General features: G+C 39.8%; 2 long non-coding RNA genes across 2 annotated transcripts in view; one reads left to right on the top strand and one right to left on the bottom strand.

The window, feature by feature from the left end:
- Positions 1–914: 914 nt before the first annotated feature.
- Positions 915–2,738, bottom strand: LOC123378212. Its single transcript, XR_006582509.1, has 3 exons — positions 2,533–2,738; positions 1,686–2,025; positions 915–1,584 (listed from the first exon to the last, which is right to left on the bottom strand). It is a non-coding gene; the product is annotated as an uncharacterized LOC123378212 (long non-coding RNA).
- An 87-nt stretch (positions 2,739–2,825) lies between these two features.
- Positions 2,826–20,002, top strand: part of LOC123378214 — a 29,299-nt gene continuing 12,122 nt past the window's right edge. Inside the window, exon 1 of the long non-coding RNA XR_006582512.1 lies at positions 2,826–2,998. This is a non-coding gene — a long non-coding RNA (uncharacterized LOC123378214). The remainder of the gene's footprint in view (positions 2,999–20,002) is intronic.

The raw sequence follows: 20,002 nt of genomic DNA on the forward strand, positions 1-20,002 counted from the left end.
CAAGAATGCAACTACATTAAATTTAGTTCCAGTACTCTGAGATCTGCACTGGCTACCTCTTTGTCTGTGGGCATACTTTAAGGTATTGGTCATGGCCTATGAATTCCTAAATGGCCTGGGACCTGCTTACCTGAGAAAACATCTCTCCCTCATGACATACTGCCACATCTGCAGGCAGCAGAGAAGTTTCAGCTGGATCTCATTCTAAAAAAAAGAGCTGCTGGAACTTGCTTCACCCATTTGGTCTGAAATAGCCAGAACCCGATGACCTTCCAAGCATGCTGCAAAAATCATTTATTTGACAGGGGTCTTGGAAGGCTGAGAGGTGGGTTCCTTGAGTGATTAAAGCATCTGTTTTACTGCTTTGGTTTACTGCCAAGCTAAGTTAACTCATTACTTGTATATGCTTCTTTTTTGCTGCTGGATGGTAAACTTCTCTGATTTTAAGTTTAGTGATAAGGGTGCATAGCGCTTTCTCTATGGGTGTTTCTTATTACTTAAATCTCAATAAATATTTAAAAAAAAAACCACATTGGTATCATATGGCAACATCGTATGTTACCAAATAGGTAACAGAGCAGCCAATAAATGACATAATTGGTACTACAAGAGCCTTATATCTTTTTCCCCCTAAAATATAAATGTTAGCTAAACAACATTATCTAACATTGGCAGCAACTGTCTTTTAGTTCTGTGATTGTACAGCACCTAACACAATGGGCTCCTGGTCCGTGACTGACGCTTCTTTAGGGCTATGAGAATAAAAAAGATAAATTATGTATGTTTTACTGTAGATTGAGACATTCAAACATAGTGGTGCTGTATCTAATCCCATCTTGCTTTTTGGAGATCAATGGTTATTTTCTGCTATGTCAATATTGACTAGATAGCAAAGTCTTATTTAATATTCTCATGTCTATTCTTGTAGCTTTGTGATCACTGATGAAGTTCAGCAGCAGACACCACCCAAACCAACCATGATACTGTGCAAAGCTGAATTACACACAAAGCAGTTGGTGCTGGAAAATCAGGAATATATGCAGTATTCACTAGTTGACTTATCACTAGCAATTCTGTGTTGGAAAGAGTTAGCATGAAGTTTTTAATACAACAGCTGACTAAATCCCTCTTAAGCTAGCCAAGCTTTCCCATTTAAGCTCATGTAATCAGATTTCCAAAGCCATAAAGGTGGCCCCTTTTGTTATGAATGCTGTAGCCTTAAAATACCTGCTTCCTATCCTAGAAGATAAATATGTTCTTTATCTACAGCTGACAGAATCCAATAATCAAGCTATTTCTTAGTGAAGTTGAGTTAATCCAGCAAATACACAACACATTAAATGGATGCTTATAGAAAGAGTTCCCCAGATTTTATATTTTAGCTGTTTAGTTTTGCTAAAGGCAGCATGAGTAATGATTGCCCTAACTGCAGGATAAGGATAGCCATTTAGTCTATATTCTCGGTCTGACAGTTGAAAAGGTCACTATCACCTCCTGAGCACTTCCTGGTGGTTGAGCGTGGCTCTGTTGTGGCTTGCCTCGGTTTCTCCCTTGGTGCGGTAAGAATCAGGTCACTTTAACAGCCTGGTCAAAGAGAAGCCAAACACACTATTTTACAGCAGTAGATCTCCATTTAATAAGGCTTTCTGAAAGAGGCACTTGCACAGTGGTTTAAAGGCTGTTACCTCAGAGCTCGGGCAAAACTTAAAAGTCCCAAAATAACAGTCTCTGATTTCCAACAGCAGCTCCTTCTGCTGTAAGGCCTCAGACTTCTCAGCTGCCTGGAAAGCACTGCAGTCTTTCCCTTGCTTACTCAAGGTCTGCCCCTGGTTGGAGAGCTTTACCTTCTCTTCTCTTTCTGTTTAGATTCTCTCAATCTCTCTCAGCTACTTATCCAATTAACCTTCCACACAGGTGGATATGGGTTGGCTTAGTCTCTTTAGCAGAGCCTGTCAGAGGCAGGCTGGGTGCCTGACCTCTTCAGAAAGCCAGTCCCAGGAGCAGATACATTTAGGCACTTGAATCCTAGAAAACAGTCAAGACCAAAACTGGATCAGTTCTATCCTATAGCTATATTCCTTAGACTCACTTATTGGTGAGTAGATAAAAATATTTGATTTAAGCTTACAAATCAATTTTATCTCAATTTTACCCCAATAAATTAATATGCGTTGGTATTCAATACAGGAGTGTTTCTTGCGGATTATTACTAGATCTGGGCAAATAATGGATTTTTCAATTTGCTGGCAGTTTTAAAAAATAATCTTTTTGGGTCAAACCTAAAACAACAACAACAACAAAAATTCAAAAAAATTTAATGAATTGAAACGCCAAAAAAAATTCAAATTGAAATGAGTTGAGGTGTTTTGACATTACTGACAGGAAAAATTTTTAAAACAAAACATTTTGAGCCAAAAAATTCTGTTTTGACTTTCAGGTCTTTTGACCAAAGCAAGCAAAGGATTCACAACAAGGCCAGAGGAAGTAACACCTCCCCCCTAATGAGCTTAGCCCAGTGATTAGGGCACTCACCTAGCATATTAGAGACCTGCATTCAATTTTCCCTTTTGCCTGATGCAGAGAAAGGATTTGAACTTTGCAGGAAAGTGCCCCAGTCACTGGGCAATGGGAAGAAGTAGCAGATTTCATTTGAGTAGACTTACAGTAGTAAGTCCCTATGCTACTTAAGCAGTAGTGGAACTGAATATATCCATTTGCATCTGAGAAAAGCCGCAGAACACAGAGTAGAACCTGGATATATTAAAGCATAATGACATATGATGGCATCACTGGGTGACATCAAACAGCACATCTAAACAGGAATGTGAACACAATGGGAAGAAAGAGCTGAAGCCCTTAATCAGATAGTCATGGCAAGAAAGCTGTATTTATTTTTTTCTGTGTTGGCCCAGATTCCTACTGTTGCTATTTTTGTGTCTGGTTTACCCATACACTTCACTTTAGTTCCCCAGTCATCTGCTAAGCTTCTGAACAGAACGTAAGGACTGTTTTAACTATATGCTGTAATGTTTCTTTGACAGTTTCAAGAGTATTTTTTGTTTCTAAATGTTGGATTTCTTGTCTTCATATAGTTCACAATCAAAAAGGAAGTTATTTAGCTTCTAATATCTTCATAGGGCAGATGTATTGCTTTGTATACTGATATGAATGAGTGCATAGTCTCAAAACTTTAGTACAGGAGCTTATATTTATTTTCTTTATCAATCAAAAAGAAATAATGTAAACTAGAAGGTGTGGAAGTAGGAAAAAAATAATGGCACCTTTTTTCCCCCTGAGATTCATGTCAGTTAGCAGCCCTTCACTTGCTGTTGGTGAAGGAAGAGGAAGCTACATATTTCTCTTCAAATGCTACCCCAAGATTCCACGTAGTGTGTTCTCAAATCATTATCACTCCTGTTTTGCTAAACTGCAAAAGCCCTATGTTTTAGCTTTCTCCTTGGAGTTTTCTTCCTTCATATTAATGGATACATATTACAAAGCTAATTAATTTAGATAGTATCTATTCATGTAGTATAAGATAGGATTGTGCATACAAGGACAAACCTGGACTTTTCTCTAAAATTGATTTACCTTCTAACAATAAGCATACAGCAGACTCATTAGCAAACATCTTTCTGGATGACCAACAGAATAACCATTCCAAATGCATGCTGATAAAACCTTTATGCCACACCCTCGTGTACTTAGGTCCATGGAGGAATGCATTCCAGGAAGTGGCAGGATGAAACAGCTTACAGGTTCTCTGTACCATATACTAGGGACAAAATCCTACCTGGGTGCTATTCCAGGTTCAGCCACTGCCTTGCTGTATGACCTTGGATAAGTCACTTCACTGCCTTGGGCCTCAGTTTCCACATCTGTAAAGTGGGGATAATGATACTGGCCTCCTTTGTAAAGTGCCATGAGATTGATTGGTGAATGGCACTATATAAGAGCTAGGTGTTGTTATTATACCCTTGCTGTTAAAAATGTGATAGCTCAGTGGTTTGAGCATTGGCCTGCTAAACCTAGGGTTGTGAGTTTAATCCTTGAGAAGACCACTTAGGGATCAGGGGCAAAAATTGGTCCTGCTAGTGAAGGCAGGGGGCTGGACTCGATGATCTTTCAAGGTCCCTTCCAGTTCTAGGAGATTGGTATATCTCCAATTATTACCTTATTTCTATTCCAAGCTTGTTTTCCTTCAGCTTCTAGACTTTGGCATATATGGGTAGCAGCTTCCAGCATGTAAGGGTTGGGCGTAAGCCAGGCTTCTGTATCTTCAGTTATACTTTGTATAAATGGTGCAGCATGGCAATGGCTTGATCTACAGTAGAGATACAAAAAGGCTGCTCTGCAGTCCTATGGCCTACCTGCTAACTTACACTCCTACATCCACAATTTCCTTGGAAATCTCTGTGCCAAGCCTGATTACTCAAGCTATGTGCAGAATGATTGGCTGGCAGGAGGGTGTTATACATTTTGCCAGTACTTAAGTAAGGAATAAATGGCACAGTTTTTCCTTTGGGTAGCAATATGTAGCAACATTTTTCTCACTTAAGAAATACCTAAGTGCCAAACATAATTGTGTAGAAATACTGTATGTTCTAAAGGAGTTGTTCTACTACTGTAAATCCTTATAGCCTTTCTGTCTTGTGTAATATTCGCAGGAATGGTCACAGAGGTATTATAGAAATATTGTCATGTCATCTATCCAATATTTGAGAGAAAGCCTTTAATAACAAAAGGTTTTGATAGGAAATACCTATACATTGTAATAATATTTCTACCCACTACTCAGTGAGTTTTGTGCTAATTTCTTTTGCTGTGGTGATAGGGCAGAAGAGAGTATAAAAACAATCAGTTCTGAATTTCCCATCTATTTATTGACTACAAGCAGCCAGCTATAATTTCCTAAGTAAACTACCTGGCACCACTAGACAAACTCTAAGTCTATGCTTTCCATTACCACTCAACTGAGAAAGTACTTAGGCACGCCAAATGCATAGGTAAAGTAATCAATAAGAGGGGAGAACAAATTAATCGAATGTGATGTAATGTTGTACCCTGAAAGTAGCTTGATTAGAAATAGCTACAACTGATAGAGATTTAATCTGGTATTGTACAGGTGTTTACAATCATTTTTGCATTAGCCTTGTATGACTCGAGTCTGGTTTTAATCGCTTAGCAAATGTAATTTCATTAAAGAGATAAAGATATTGCTAACACTAATAAGCCACCTTTGAAATATAGAGAGACTTTCAAGATTGAATTTTTTAGTTAGCTAGCTGCTCTTTCTTTAGAGTCTAATTGATTTTCTTGACATCTCTTTAGCCTGGCAAACTGCCTGCCTAAGTACTTTATCTGACCTTCAGGCTGTTTGCCAGCTATCGATCTAATACCTACAATGGCTATGTTGTAACTGCTCTTCCAACTTTGATAAAGGCTAATGTACCAGCACAAGCAAGACAGGAAGTCAATGGTCACAAAATTTCTATCATCCTGCCTATCCATATCTACTTGTGTAAGTATTCCAGGTTGGACTGAAATAAAATCCTAAGCAGGCCAGAAGGGCTTTTACTCCAAATTTATGTTCCAGGAAATTATAAAAATAAAAAAGCATCAAGCTAACAAATAAAAATGTTTAGAGGATTTCAATTTCATTGTAGAAACTAAAATAACTTTATCATTTGATGGATAAAATATAAAAAAACCCAAACTTGAATTGTTACATAAAGGTCAAAACATATATGAGACAAAATGTAAAGTGGAAAAACAAGACAGTTCAGTTAGAGTTCCCACCACAAATTCGTGCACTTCTACCCTTACTTAGGTCAAGTAAAATTAAAAGATTTTGTATGATAACTGAATGGAACATGACAGGAAAATAACTACCTTTTAAGTAAGTTTTAACTACCTTTTAAGTTATTGTAAATGAGTAATTACACAGTACTGCACAATAATAAAGAAAAAAAGCTGTGAAACCCACTAAAATTCTTACAATCAGGGCTACATTTTCAAAGAGTCTGCACAACTAAATTGAGCTGTTGTATCCTCAACAACAGGTGCAAGTGGTATTTATGGCTCTACACATTCTTAAGGATGAGTGCAAGTAGGTTTTAGGTAAGTTGCTCCTGATAAAGTTAAGTTTTACTAGGGCCAAGATGGGGACCAGAGGAGAGTGGTGGATAATTGACTCACCAAGGAATTTTCAGACCTGAGCACAAGGAACTGTTGGGACACTCTGGGATTTGAATTTGTTTCTAAGGTAGTGTAGTGACTATAAACAGTGGGTCCAATACTAAGCACAGAAGAGTGGGTGCTCCAGATAAAGCAGAGGCCCAGGGGTCTCATGAGCCATGTCATATCCTGAGAAAGGATCTTCAAATCATGGGCGACAATATTCAATGTGCCAGAGGGCATATTCTGAAGATACAGGTCTGACTTTCTGGCATCTTTGTTTTTAAAAAAAGGGCTAGAAAAGAAGGCAGGTACAGTGGTTACGGCATTAGCCCAGGAGTTGGGAGTCCTGGGTTCAAGTCCCTCCTCTACTGCAGATCTTGTCTGTGACCTTGAACTCAAGTCACTTATCTTGTCGGTGCCTCAGTTCCCTATGTATAGACTGCCCTACCTAACAAGGGTGTTGTGAGGATAAATTCATTAAAGGTGATGCGGTGCCCATCTTCTATGGCAATGCGGTTAAATAAGACCCACTGATAAGAACCATGTTTCAAATAAACCTTTGCCTTATGTTCCTCATCATTACTGCATGCCCCAGGCAGTCTTAACCCATGCCACTCTTACTTGATCCCTCCTCTGCTGCTGCCCCAGTCCTCCCAATTGTAGTAAGACCGCCACAAAATATTTTACACTCACATGTTCCCTGTGTTGCCTTGCAGCAGTTAAACAGGTTGTATTCCAAAAGCTGTGCCCATGCTGGTGAAGACACACTGAAGTAAACAAAACAAAACAGCTATTTTAATTTCCATCTCTTCTCGAAACAGAAAGAAATAGTGAAGCTTGCCAAAAGGGAAACATCAGTAGGGAAAATAATGAATTTTTCAGACTGTAAATAAAATATTCCAAACAGGGCAACACATTAAGAGCTAATTACTGCGTGCTGCCCCTGCATAGTGTATTGTACTGGCACCAAGTACTTGACCCATAGATGCATGGAGGTATCGGGCATGATCTGTTTTCCAGAACATTGATGTGCAAAGTAGGGGGCTAGTTAACTGTGCGCGCAGTGCTCCCATTTTTGGCATGGCCCTACTCCCTGCATGCCAGAATGCCTACACTGTGAATGGAAGATTGGCGGGGCGGGGGGAGTAAACACATTCAAGGTGCAGCAAAATCTACTTTGCAAATGCTTTCTCTCCCAGAAATTCAGGAGACAATATTCCTTCCAAAGGTATTGCATCTCTCGGTACTGATGCTCAAAGATGTGCTTCCATCTTCCCTCCCCTGTTGCATCAGCCTGGGAAGATGCTTAATTGAGCCCCAACATAATTAATAAAACATACACACCTTGACTGTGCACCTCCAAAGAAATCATTTACAGTCATAGATTGCTAAGATTTTAGAGACTGATTCATTATAAAAATGTATTTGGCCTCAGAAGAGCTATGATGCTTCATGCTTAAGAAGAACAGGATGACGCCTCACAGACTATTTGGCACAGCACCAGCAGACCATCAGCAAACAGACAGCTGAAAGATCAGCTCTTGCAAAGCTCGTGTGGAAGAAAAGGAAGAGCTCTGAATTGACTAAGACTGGCTGTGGTCCTGGATTATAAAATAAATGCATTTGACAGTGAAGTCAGTGGGGAAGTTAACAGAAGTAGACTAATTGAAGCACTGATGTACTGGGTCCTTCATCTAATCCTCAAGCGTGTAAACAAAAACCACACCTCTTCAAACACAGGCTCATTTCCTAGTTTGTTCCTGCTGCAAAAATTCCCAATGGAGACTTCTCAAACTCTCTTCAGTTTTTCCCATTATGCTATTTTTAACCCATAATATCAGGGTTAAAGTTTAGATCACAGGCAGTACAGCTGTCCCTGCTCTGTTAGGAGAAGAGAGAACATGTCCCTCCTTACAGCTTAAGGATGAACCTATCCTCACCCCCTCTTCCTCCTCTCTTCTCAATGAATGGTGAAATTCACCAAGCAAGTGAATCTGGGGAGTTTTGAGGCCAGGAGGGCAGGAGCAGTAGTACCTGATGTGAAAAGAGGTATCCGGTCAGGAGTCCCCTCTCCACCTTCCTCTCCTCCTACCCTCCCACCACCTGGAGGGAAAAGAGAAGATCTGACACCCCATCACAAAAGGAACTGAAGGACAAAGAATGGCAGAGAATGGAGGGAGTGGAATGAGAATCAAGAAGGAAATGCAGAAAGGGGGAGAAAAAGTTAATCATAGGGGGAAACTATGTTAGGGACCATGATTGTGTAGGAGGAGGTGTGTAGAGTCCTGACTGTGGAGGGGAGGTAAGTATAGGATCTGGTTTCCTTACCTTTACAGGAAGGGATAATTTGCTTTGTCTGTAATTAGGGTTTGGAGCTTAGTTCCATTATAAATGTTGGCATTTGGTAACGATTTATATGTTTTAATGGACATACTGATAGGAGACGTGCACAAATTAAGAGCCAGTGATTTTGAGACATTTGTTGATTATTGCCAATGTCACGCAACAAACTGATCAAATGTGGCATGTGATCTCCTCCTAGTGATGAATGAGGATTAAGAGTCCATGGTGATTTTTTTTAGATCTAGCAAATGCCTTCAATATCATAGCCCACAAGGCCCAGTGACACACCTGCAGTCACTCACAATGGGCAGAGGAGCCTTCCTGCCTAAGAGGCGCCAGAGAGTAGCTTTCCCACTGACTGGCCACTGGCCAGCACAGCCCAAATTCATTGACCTTAAAAAAAAAAATCCTGCAAAGCATATCAGTTTCCCTAGGCTTTTGCTGAAGTGGTAGATTAAGGGATTTGGGGTGTTCAGCTGGAGGTTATCTGGTTGGGCAATTTATATATTGTGATTTAGGGGTTCATTCTCTCAGGCCTGTCATCATATTTTAGATTTTTTTGTTCTGCCTGTGCATATTTTAATTGTTTGTATATAAGTAGTTCTGACCTAGGACAGATGCTGTTTAAAAACATTTGGTGAAATAAAATAAAATGTGTTAATTTACATCAATGAAGAGTCAGTTTGCAAGCTGAATTGAATGGCAGAGGAGATAGATCATGTCCTCGTCTTATGCAACATGTCTTTATTTCCAAAAAAAACTTGCTAAGAAATTGCTTTCTTTGAGCACTTCCTTCCTTTCCACCTTGCCTGTATTTCTTCATTGTTAATATCTTTTTCTCTTTCTCCCTCTCCATTTTTCCAATGTCATTCTCAGTCCCTTCTCTTTTATCTCCATCACTCTGCACGTGCGCATGTGTGTGTGTGTGAGAGAGAGAGAGAGAGAGAGAGAGACTATTACCAGACTAGGTAGTCCTTGCCTCGCTATACTTACATCCATTAAGTCTCCCTTTACCTTCCTAAATTGCCTCATTAATGAACCCCCTTATTACTTATTCTAATGCCATTGTCCACTCTGACTTTCTGATTCTTTGAATCTTTGTGTCATTAAGCACAACTCTGACACAGAATTCTTCAAATAAATGAGAAAGCAGTGGTACTTAGCCAGCATTGTTTTGAAATGGCTGTGAGAGAATCCTGAAGGCAATAATGAGCATCATCCTTCTGATTTACCTTTTTTCTCTCTCCATTACTTCAACATCACAAGAGACCTGAAACAACAAGGTTCACTGTAACTGAGATGATACTCACAGCAAAAGTAGACCTCTGTATGCTAATACATGGTGCAAGGATGTAGAGAAGGCAAATTTACCTGAACATGTAATAGACAACATTCCTCATTTATATAGGACAGGATAATATGGTCACCAGCCATCAGAAGGAGCAAGAGTGTGTTCTTTATAATATATGCATTGTTTGGGGGCATTTTGTCCAGAATAAACACAGGATACCATGAAAGACCAGGCATGTCTAGATTTTCGTTCCCTAACCATGTAAGAATCTGCTTTTTAGATTTGTTTTTTAGAATTTCTAATTTTCAGTAATAGTCTGGTGACACATAACAATGTATGCTCTATGACCTAATAGAAAAAATCTAGTAGATAAATATGCCATACATGTTGGGAGGACTTTTACTTAGTCATGTGTTCAGTTTCTGGTTCCCTCCCTCCCTCTCTCAGCAATGTAAAAGCTAATGAACCTTTATCATTTCTTTTTAATCCATGCAGACTGAAGTCTATTGTATAGAAATTAAAGCAGGTAAAATGCACAATGAAATACTAAGAATTCCCTCACTAGTCTCTCACTACTCAAGGACCTGGTTCAAATCAGGCTTCTCACAAATGAAATGAGCTTAGCGTTCTCAGTTTAGAGTGTCCGTTACATATTTGTCCATATCATAAAATCACAACAGAATTTATTACAGTTGGCAGCTTCAGTTCAGAAGAGACCCAAGACTTGAATAGCAAGATGGTTACAGGTCTGAAGAGAGATCTGTTGGCAGACCTGTATGACGAAGCTTACTCAGCACCTGCCTACACTGCAGCTGCCTCTAAAAAGTCTTTCATGGAAACTAGAATTCCCCCAAATGGGATTTAATCCAATTTAATCCATAAAAGTGCGGTTTTATTCATAATTATCTTAATGATTCAATTGTAATATCAATTAAAATGGTATGAAAAATTGCTATTAAGCCATTTGCAAACTATGATGATCTATTTTAATTACACATCACAAAAATATTATTTAATATTCTAGTTAGATAATCCTTTCAGAATGGTAAAGAAAAAAATACTGCAATAAAAACTAATTATTGCTCTTGCAGAGTTTAGGTGCAAAACTAGCCAAGCCCTCTTAAGGCAGGGTATGCACTGAAATCCTTTCATGGGATACTATTAAGTGTGAAGTTTTTATACTCATGTCAGTGTCCTATGGTCTCATGTTGGATCTACAGTTATTTGACAACTTATAACTCAAATGGAATTCAACATGGGCTTCTATTTTTTACATATCTCGAGCAATTCTCTTAGGAATATCTGCTTTCTTTCATCAGACTTTCCAGTTATCCTCACTGATGTGTGCTCTCCTAGGGATATTTCATTCTTGATTCTTTCAGTTAATTCTTTTAGTAGCACTAATGCAACTTTCTAATTACCTCAAGCAGCTGTCTTAATACTCTTTTGAACCTAAACATACTGCGGAACATCTATTTTATCTATACTCAGCACTATCATTGACTGTTATCAAGAGAGAAATTGCTACAGCCTGCTCTCCAGAGAATAATTCTTGTTGTATTCATTGGCTCTTTTGCAGGAAATGAGATAAGAGCTTCTGCCCAGGACCCGTAGAACTTGGGGATTTCCCCTCCAGAGAAAACTCATTCAAGTGATCTCAGACAAACACAAGAAAGATGCCTTTGTTGTGTCCTAATCTGACAGATCCGCACTGAAGGTCACAGCCAGAGGTGAAAGTAAGCCAGTACGGTATGGCATACCGGCAAGAGCCAGTGCACCGTGCCGGACTGGACTGTCTTCCGCGGCGGTGATTTAAAGGGCCCAGGGCTCCTGCTGCTGCGGGGAGTCCCGGGCCCTTTAAAGCGCCGCCGGAGCTCCGGCAGCCGGGCTCCTGCGGTGATTTAAAGGACCTGGAGCTCCACGGGTCCTTTAATTCGCCCCTGAGCCCTGGGACCAGGGGCGGCTCCAGGCCCCAGCACCCCAAGCGCGTGCTTGGGGCGGCATGCCGTGGGGGGCGCTCTGCCGGTCGCCGGGAGGGCGGCAGGCGGCTCCAGTGGACCTCCCGCAGGCGTGCCGAGGGTCCGCTGGTCCCGCAGCTTCGGTGGAGCATCCGCAGGCACGCCTGCGGGAGGTCCACCGGAGCCGCGGGACCAGCGACTGGCAGAGCGACGGCGTGCCGCCGTACTTGGGGCGGCGAAATTGCTAGAGCCGTCCCTGCCTGGGACTCCCAGCTGCCTCTGCAGCTGGGAGCTCCAGGGTGATTTAAAGGCCCTGGGGCTCCCAGCCGCAGCCCCAGGGCCTTTAAATCCTGAAAGGCCCCACCTCTTCCAGCTGAGGCCACATCCCCGCCCAGGACTCTGGCGTACCGGTAAATCTTTTAAGTTACTTTCACCCTTGGTCACAGCATATGTCATATGAATGTCAGGATGAACACTGTATTTTGTAAATTGTTTCCAAAGAAAATCTGTTACATTTGTAATAAAAGTGTCAGGCAACATTGTAAAAAACATTAGAAAAAGGCCGTGAAAGTGACAGGCAGCCAGATTACTGGGATAATTCCTGAGTTTAGTGTCCATTGCAGACTGCCATGATTTTTATCAGCAAGCTAAAGTCACATAGTTGCTGCCACAGTTGATGCACTACTAAAGCTAACTTTCCTTTCAGTCTTGCTAATCACAAACAAATTCTGGAAATCCTGCCCTTTTTCTCCTGTGTCTCTAATTCCTGAAAAAGCATGATCCAAGCATCTGCAAAAAGCTTTCAGAAACAACTGGTTCAAGGAAAACTGTTCAAAGGAAAGCATTTTCTCTCATTATACAACTTTCCCTGGGGAATCATCATTAATAGAAGATTTGTTTAAAGATACTCCACTAGCTAGTCTATCATCATTGGCTGTCATGGCTTGAGGCAGTCACAGTATGCCAGCAATAGCTATGGCAGTTCAGAGCAGGCAGCCAAAAGGTATTCAGGCTTGTTGAATGCTGTACAATCAGTGTCTGAGCTTTTCTTCTTCTTCTTCTTCTTCTTCTTCAAATTCCAAACTTACATTCACTTCAACATGTTTGAACTCCTTACTAATAATGACTGACAAACATTCACACAAACAGGTTTTTGACTATTCTTTGTATAAATACTCACATTGTTTGTGTATGAATATTCTTGTTTGTGTGCATGCAAGAGTATTTACCACCTACATGCCTCCAGCTTCCATCCCGGACACACCACACGATCCATTGTCTACAGCCAAGCTCTAAGATACAACCGTATTTGCTCCAATCCCTCGGACAGAGATAAACACCTACAAGATCTCTATCAAGCATTCTTAAAACTACAATACCCACCTGCTGAAGTGAAAAAACAGATTGACAGAGCCAGAAGAGTACCCAGAAGCCACCTACTACAGGACAGGCCTAAAAAAGAAAATAACAGAACGCCACTAGCCATCACCTACAGCCCCCAACTAAAACCTCTCCAGCGCATCATCAAGGATTTACAACCTATCCTTAAAGATGATCCCTCACTCTCACAGATCTTGGGAGACAGGCCAGTCCTCGCTTATAGACAGCCTCCCAACCTGAAGCAAATACTCACCAGCAACCGCACACCATACAACATAAACACTAACCCAGGAACCTATCCTTGCAACAAAGCCCGATGCCAGCTCTGTCCACATATCCATTCCAGTGACACCATCATAGGACCTAATCACATCAGGCACGCCATCAGGGGCTCGTACACCTGCACATCTACCAACGTGATATATGCCATCATGTGCCAGCAATGCCCCTCTGCCATGTACATTGGCCAAACTGGACAGTCTCTACGCAAAAGAATAAATGGACACAAATCTGACATCAGGAATCATAACATTCAAAAACCAGTGGGAGAACACTTCAACCTCTCTAACCACTCAGTGACAGACTTGAAGGTGGCAATTTTGCAACAAAAAAACTTCAAAAACAGACTCCAAAGAGAAACTGCTGAACTCGAATTAATATGCAAACTAGACACAATTACCTGTGGTCTAAACAAAGACTGGGAATGGTTGGGTCATTACATTAATTGAATCTATTTCCCTATGTTAAGTTCTCCTCACACCTTCTATGGGCCATCTTAATTATCACTTCAAACAGTTTTTTTCCTCCTGCTGACGATAGCTCATCTCAATTGATTAGACTCTTCCTGTTGGTATGCATACTTCCACCATTTCATGTTCTCTGTATGTATAAATATCTCCTGTCTGTGTGTTCCATTCTATGCATCCGAAGAAGTGAGCTGTAGCTCACGAAAGCTCATGCTTCAATAAATTTGTTAGTCTTTAAGGTGCCACAAGTACTCCTGTTCTTTTTACTATTCTTTAGTCACTCATTTTAAAAGATACAGACATCCAGCTAGGTATGTGAGATGTGTGACTGGTCATGTAGCACAGAAGAGTCAAAGAGGACAAACCTCCAGGCTGAAATTTGTTTGCTTGAATTATTAAGTGAACACTGCATATATTCACGGAACTTTGTACTGGCTTGCAAATAATTATCAAACAGGGGGAAAGTGCTCTCTATTCATCTAATCAATTATTGGTAACAATAAGAAATGTATAGCATCCAGAATGAGATGAACAAGTTGATCACTGGTATTTGGTTTTTGCCTGCTAGGGAGGAAGTTGTCTGTAAGCTTGGAGTTTAAAGAAGGCTGGTGGAGTGTATGATAATTACACTTAGATGAGCAGTCTGTTATGCATGTAACACTGCACCCTATATTATTCATAGTGATATTATTATGATATGATATGATGCATTTTGTACAAGATAAATCATGTGAGGTGTCATTGAAAAAGTTATGATTTCCTGAATATGATTATCCTATTTGTATGGATGTATCATTTTTGTATCTGAAATTATAAATACTGACTATGTATCTGTACTTCAAATATAGTTAGACCTGGGTACCACCCACTAGACAAGACGCTTTCAGTCTAGATGGCTGGTTGGAAAGGCCTGTTCAGGGCAATGAGCCATTAGGGAAGCCAATATGCCTTAGGACAGGGGTTCTCAAACTGGGGATCCAGGACCCTTCAGGGGGTCACGAGGTTATTACATGAGGGGTTGCGAGTTTTCAGCCTCCACCTTAAACCCTGTTTTGCATTATAAACAGCATTTATAATGGTGTTAAATATATTAAAAAGCATTTTTAATTTACAAGGGGGGGGGTCGCACTCAGAGGTTTTCTATGTGAAAGTCTGCTGATTCATGTCCAAGCTATCTAGTATATTAAGCTTAGCTTACAGTTTTTGTTTATTTGCTAGGTAATCTGCTTTGATCTGTTTGCTATCCATTACAATCTCTTACAGTTAATTAACTTGTTTTTGTTTTAATCTAAACCAGTGATCTTTGACTGGAGTGGTTGGGGAAAATTCTGCTTGGTTGCCACAAGTGTGCATTGCTCTCTTCACACTGAGGGAGAGGCGGACCGGGTATTAAATCCATATACTGGCCAGATTTGACCAGTACTGCTCTGGGGTCCCAGGCTGGGAAGCTGGTGGTTAGAGAGCCTGCCCTGCATGTAACTGTAGCTGGGTGTGTCCCTACCTGTATGAATACTGGTGAAAGTGCAGACTGGTGGGCTTTGCAGCTTGTCATAGCAGTACAATGTCAGAGGGAGCCCAGGTTGGTGGGTCAGGCGGCTCAGTGGTACCCCAGTTCCAGGTAGTACCCCGGGGGGAACCCATCACAATGCAGATATGATATTTCAAGACTCCTAGAACATATTGGCACTTAAATAACATTGTAATTTACAGGAATCATGTATTAAAGGAAACTCTTCTTTAATCAGATGTTTACCATGCATAGAACCTATGACAAATATTTTTTATAAATAAATTCTAAAATGCTTTTAATCCTAATTAGGGCTATCAATCACAGTTAACTCATGCGATTAACTCAAAAAAATTAATCACAATTAAAATTAATTTTTAATCATGATTAATCGCACTTATAACAATAGAATACCAATTGAAATTTATTAAATATTTTCAGATGTATTTCTACATTTGCAATATTGGTTGGGTATAATTTGCAGGAGATAATGCTGCCTGCTTCTTATTTACAATGTCTCCTGAAAGTGAGAACATGCGTTTTGTAACCAGCGTTGCAAGGTATTTACATGCCAGATATGCTAAACATTCGTATGCCCCTTCCATGCTTCGAACACCATTCCAGAGGACATGCTTCCATGCTGATGATGCTCATTAAAAAAATAATGCATCAATTAAATTTGTGACTGTACTCCTTGGGGGAGAATTGTATTTCTCCTGCTCTGTTTTACCCACATTCTGCATATATTTCATGTTATAGCAGTCTCAGACGATAACCTAGCACATGTTCATTTTAAGAACACTTTCACAGCAGATTTGACAAAATACAAAGAAGGTACCAATGTGAGGTTTCTAAAAATAGCTACAGCACTCGACCAAGGTTTAAAAATCTGAACAAGTGACGTCCTAAATCTGAGAAGGATGAGGTGTGGAGCACACTTTTAGAAGGCTTAAAAGAGCAACACTCTGTTGCAGAAACTACAGAACCTGAACCACCAAAAAAGAAAATGAACCTTCTGCTGGTGGCATCTGACTCAGATGATGGCATCTGAATCAGATGATCAGTCTGCACTGCTTTGGATCCTTATCAAGCAGAACCCATCAGCAGCACGGAAGCATGTCCTCTTGAATGGTGGTTGAAGCATGGAGGGACATATGAAACTTTAGCGCATCTGGTATGTAAATATATTGCAACACTGGCTACAACAGTGCCATGCGAATGCCTGTTATCACTTTCAGGTGACATTGTAAACAAGAAGCAGGCAGCATTATCTCCTGCAAATTGTAACCAACCTTGTTTGTCTGAGTGATTGGCTGACCAAAAGTAGGACTGAGTGGACTTGTAGGGTGCTAAAGTTTTATGTTGAATGCAAGTTTTTTGTACATAATTCTACATTTGTAAGTTCAACTTTCATGATAAAGAGATTGCACTATAGTACTTGTATTTTTCAATTCACCTCATACAATTTTTTTGTTTTTTACAATGCAAATATTTGTAATAAAAAATTAATATAAAGTGAGCACTGTACACTTTGTATTGTGTGCTGTAATTGAAATTAATATATTTGAAAATGTAATAAACTTCCAAAAATATTTAAAATGAATGGTAGTCTATTGTTGGTTAATAGTGCAATTAATCACAATAATTTTTTTTAATCGCGATTAATTTTTTTCATCGCTTGACAGCCCTAATCCTAATAAATACTAACAAACTCAATGAAAGTTTTGGAATCAATTTGGAATCAATCCCAACTTGGGAAAGTCCACATACACCTTTTTAAAAGTGAAACAGTATAATTTCAAGACTCTTACTTATTTACAGTTTTCAAAACCATCTAAGTCGCTCTAGAAAATAACAACACTTAGAAAAAGCCTAAGTCATTTAGGCACTTTCCCATATGCAGACAAGGCGCCTCAGGGCATGTGTATTATATTTGCAGTGATAATGGGAACAGGTGAAGCAAAACTCTTATGACAGAACAGTGTGGGGTGGTTAATAAGGCAAAATTAGATAACCCAATTAAATCATACTCTGTGCTCATGCCAGAGGAATATAGAAAGGGAAAAGCCATGGCAACCTCAGATTATTTTCTCATTAGTCATTAACTATGTTTATATTTCTATAACTATTTTACTAGATACTTTACAAATCATTAAAAACACAAACTCCAAAGGGCCCCATATCTGCCAACCCAGACCAAACACTTTGAAAAGGTTTTGTCTATTAACAGACTTTCTCCTCCCCATGACAAGACTTGCTGCATGAACAACATGCGGCCCCGCAACAAGTGAGACTTAATCCAAGCATTTGGGTTTTTTAGTTTCATCAGGTGTAGTAAAGGAGTTTCCAACTAGCACTGCCAGTAGCTGTGCTTAGTTTTGTTCAGCAAGAAGTCACTCTCAGATATCACATACATATTTAAACAATAGGATGCTAACGGAAGGCTTCATGCTGCAGAATGATAGTGACTTCTGAAATTATCACAATTATCATTCCATTATTGCAAGACAAACAACCTAATTTATTATGCTCTGCTGCTTCTCAGCTCTGGATCTCTTCCTGTTATATTACACAGCCGGTTACTTAAGTATTCTACACAAACAGCATTTGTATTGAGTACTTCATTAATATTTGTAATATTATGAAGCTCTGGAACTTGCTCAGATCCCAGATGAGAAGCAAGAGTCCAGGACCATTTCCTCAGAAAGAGATGGGGCCGGGCACTGTAGAACTCGGGACCAAAGTTTTCAAGCTTAAGGAGAAGTTTTTAAAGGAGGCAAAGAGCACTCACAATTCCTATGGAATGTTCAGCCGCTCTGAAAATCAAGTCAGTTGTTTAGGGGGTTGAATATAGATTTAAGTGCCTAGCTTTAAGTACTTACATTTTGAAAATTCTGGCCCTAGAGTACAAACCTTCCTTTCAAAGGATACTTCCTGTATACCACAAGATGAAGTATGAATACCTCCCACTTCAGCAAGGCAGAAAAAAATGATGTAAAAGAACATGGTGCTACCAGTACTACTAGAACTTAAATGTATGTGCCAGGACAGAGCAAAACGTGCCTTTTCAACACTTTTCTATAGAAACAACACAAAAATGAAGATTAGCAAACTGGAGCTTAGGCAAGACATTTGGAGAGAAAAGCAACAAAATTATGTAACAAGGTTGGCCCTTTGGAACAGTTTGCTTGTCTGAAAATACCATGATGCCAGGGACTGCTATTACTTATTTATGTAGCACTAAATGTGTTAGGCACATTTCAGACAACACTACACTATTGTCCTTTGTAGTACAGAGTTATAAACCTTTGTAGTCTCTAGTTATAAAACTAGAGAGTCTGCCTTGATTTTTTTCTTATGAAATAAAACCGGTTGTCCTTTAAAATTACATAGAATAACTGATTGCTCCAGCCATTAAACAAATATGGATAATTGCCCTGGAATCTATCTCCACTCATCAGACTGATGTCTCAAAAGTAATTCAAGAAAGGAGGAAACATCTCTTGCTGTCCCTCAAAATACTAGTAATATTCCAGCTCTAATGCATGATAGAAAGGAAACTGAAAGATGGCTATTTCAGTATGGCTGAGCTGGCAGTAGTCTTGTATCTGCTCAGAAGGATGCGGTGCTTTGTTTCCATCACCAGGATATGGGCTCAGAGTTGGCCTTAGCATTTTTCAATTTTTTGCCCTTTCTCTTCCCTCCTAGCTCCCAAATTTTACTGATTCTTGGATCCAATTATCACACCTCTATACATAGGTCCAGCCTACCAGTTTTGGAGAGAATTAACAAAATGATTCCTGTGGCTACATCCCATACTTAAAGAACTAACTTTTCAGAAGTTTCTGTGTTTGGAAGGGGTTGGTGGAGAGTGTCTTTGGTTTCCTGTTCCACCTCCCAACCTCCTGCTGCAGAAATGGAGCCAAGCTGCTTGTTCCTTTTGAGTTTGTATGCAGTTATTGCTGCCAAATTTACAAGACCATTCAGAGATGGGATTAATTCTAGTTAAAAGTTCTCATTTGTTAGAAACCTTAAACCAAAAAAAAGTATAATTCATTCCAGATGAGATGTAAAATAATTCTTTGTAAAGTCTAAATTCCCAATTTAGCAAGGTACTTTAAGCATGTGAATTCTCCCACTGATAGGACTAACATATGCTTAACATTAAGCAGATGCCTAAGTATCTTGCTAAATCAAGGTCTAATTCAATATTTAAGTATTTGGTATGGATGCCAAAGAAACCACTGTTGGCTTTTTCCTTCTTCATAACTAGTAAATACATATTTTGAAATAGCTAGAATTTATTAAGCAAAAATGAAAGCTGTTACAGATCCAGTCTTGGTAAATTTCTCCCTGGAAAGACAAAATCTCTGTCATCTACTCCATGTCTGCCTTATTACATCAGGAAATATTAAGATAGGATTATCCTGGAAGATGTCTCATTTCTGTTGTTTAGAATTTCTCAGCATGGTTCATGCCTATGATGAGAAGTGCCCTCGCCCTGTAAACTGTAAGCGGCATTCATCCAGTTGAATGTTGACACAGAAATGACTGCTCTGAGTTTTTCTGGCATTCAGCCATGTAGAAGAATCTTCTC

Source organism: Mauremys mutica, chromosome 10 (genome assembly GCF_020497125.1).
Source record: "Mauremys mutica isolate MM-2020 ecotype Southern chromosome 10, ASM2049712v1, whole genome shotgun sequence".
NCBI classification, from domain to species: domain Eukaryota; kingdom Metazoa; phylum Chordata; order Testudines; family Geoemydidae; genus Mauremys; species Mauremys mutica.